Source organism: Somniosus microcephalus, chromosome 4, assembly GCF_052327205.1.
Source record: "Somniosus microcephalus isolate GS21.2 chromosome 4, FLI_Smic_1.0, whole genome shotgun sequence".
Lineage (NCBI taxonomy): Eukaryota > Metazoa > Chordata > Chondrichthyes > Squaliformes > Somniosidae > Somniosus > Somniosus microcephalus.
Genome location: NC_140990.1, coordinates 226,318,669 through 226,321,453, shown reverse-complemented (window position 1 = coordinate 226,321,453; position 2,785 = coordinate 226,318,669).

The window sequence follows — 2,785 nt, the reverse complement described above, 5'->3', positions numbered from 1 at the left end:
GGAGACGGCGTCCAGTCTCAGCCGGCGGGCTCCGTTCCTGGGCAACGGACAGAGGGGAAGCGTGAGCTGGTACGGCAGTCAACACCATCGGACCCATCAGCGCTCTGTCAGCTCCAGGGACATCCTGCCATCCTCAGGGACACCCTGCCATCCTCAGGGACATCCTGCCATCCTCAGAGACATCCTGCCATCCTCAGGGACATTCTGCCATCCTCAGACATCCTGCCATCCTCAGAGAAACTCCGCCATCCTCAGGGACATTCCGCCATCCTCAGACATCCTGCCATCCTCAGACATCCTGCCATCCCCAGAGAAACTCTGCCATCCTCAGGGACATCCTGCCATCCTTAGGGACATCCTGCCATCCTCAGGGACATTCTGCCATCCTCAGGGCCATCCTGCCATCCTCAGACATCCTGCCATCCCCAGAGAAACTCTGCCATCCTCAGGGACATCCTGCCATCCTCAGGGACATCCTGCCATCCTCAGAGATATTCTGCCTTCCTCAGAGACATTCTGCCATCCTCAGACACCCTGCCATTCTCAGGGACATCCTGCCATACTCAGGGGCACTCAGCCATCCTCAGGGATATCCTGCCATCCTCAGGGACATCCTGCCATCCTCTGGGACACTCTGCCATCCTCAGGGACATTCTGCCATCCTCAGGGACATCCTGCCATCCTCAGACATCCTGCCATCCCCAGAGAAACTCTGCCATCCTCAGGGACATCCTGCCATCCTCAGGGACATCCTGCCATCCTCAGAAAAATCCTGCCATCCTCAGGGACATCCTGCCATCCTCAGAGACATCTTGCCATCCTCAGGGACACCCTGCCACCCTCAGAGATACCCTGCCATCCTCAGACATCCTGCCATCCTCAGGGACATCCTGCCATCATCAGAGACATCCTGCCATCCTCAGGGACATCTTGCCATCCTCAGAGATACTCTGCCATCCTCAGGGACATCCTGCCATCCTCAGGGACATCCTACCATCCTCAGAGACACTCTGCCATCCTCAAGGACACTCTGCCGTCCTCAGAGACACTCTGCCATCCTCAGAGACACTCTGCCATCCTCAGAGACATCCTGCCATCCTCAGAGACATCCTGCCATCCTCAGGGACTCTCTGCCATCCTCAGAGACACTCAGCTATCCTCAGAGACATCCTGCCATCCTCAGACATCCTGCCATTCTCAGGGACATTCTGCCATACTCAGGGGCACTCAGCCATCCTCAGGGATATCCTGCCATCCTCAGGACATCCTGCCATCCTCTGGGACACTCTGCCATCCTCAGTGACACTCTACTAACTTCAGTACATCTACCAACCTTGACAACCGTCTACTAACTTAAGCAGAACTCTTCAATCATGGCGACAGTCTCAACTTTATGATAGCTGTAGTAACCTCAGCGCCAACCTACCAACTTCAGTATCATTCTACCATCTTCAGCAGAATGCTACAAACCTCAGCCACAGCTTATTAACTTCAGCGACAGTCTACCAGCAACACTAACATTCTACCAACCTCACCAATACCCTACCAACCTCAGCAACTGTCTACAAACCTCACCAATTCTTTACCAACCACAGCAACTGTCTACAAAGCTCACAATACCCTACCAACCTCAGCAACTGTCTACAAACCTCACCATTCTTTACCAATCTCAGCAACACTCGATCAGCTTCATTGATCTACAGCAGCATTTTACCAGCTGCAGTAACACTCTACCAACTTCAGCAACACTCTACCAACCTCACCAATACTTTGCCCTTAACAGAACTCTATCAGCCACAGCAACACTTTACCAACTTCAACGGCACTCTATCAGCTTCAACAGCACAAATTCAGCAACAGCACAACAGCAACCAGAGGCCAATTCCAAGAGTACTAATTGCAAAAGCATTGTAGTAGCCTAGTAGGACCATCTTTAGCAATGCTCATGTTAACTTCTACAGCAGCTATGCCATTTTCAAATTTATGAGTACAGTGTATGAGCAAAGCTGTATTCTTTTATCTACGTATTTGGACACAAATACAGTCAGAATTTGTAATTTTCTGAGTGTTGCTGTTGTACCATATTAACTGATCTAACTTGATATATTGACTTACTGTATGCAGAACAAAGCAAGGGTTTCATGCTCAACTCCAAGAAGATATAGATCAGAGCGCCATCTCACATAAACTTCAATGGTATGTACTATTTATAGTATGCAATAAATAATATACAAGAAAATATATTTGAATATGATTCTGTGCAGTTTGAGAAACCTGCTGGTTTATTGTGTTGATGAAAGGATGCTTTTTCCTTACAGCCAAATTTTAAACTTTTATATGTGTTGACATTTTGGACTGTCTTACTTATCAAAGCAATGTGTTGATTTTCTCTATACTTAGTTTTGTTTTTAAATGCAGAATTAGTACTTTGATATGTGCTGTCTTTTTTGATTATTTATGAAGTGTTAACATACACATGTAACATTGAAAGCTGCAGTTCTTCTTTAAACATATACACCCCATTAATTTCCTGAGACCAGCTCAAATCGATCCCAAAACCTGATTTTACAATCGGGAACATCAGTCTTGCCTCAAATTACCCCCTTTTGGCTAAGTTTCTTGTCTTTTTATCTCTTTTGTTTCTTTTTCTATTTCCTCTTAAGTAGTCAAAAAACATCCACTGTCTTCTTTGCCTTTCTTTTCCTATGTTGCCTCTATTTTTGTGGTGGCATGATTGTCGGCAGTACACACAGCCATAGTTTCTATCTCCACAGTAAGGACACCC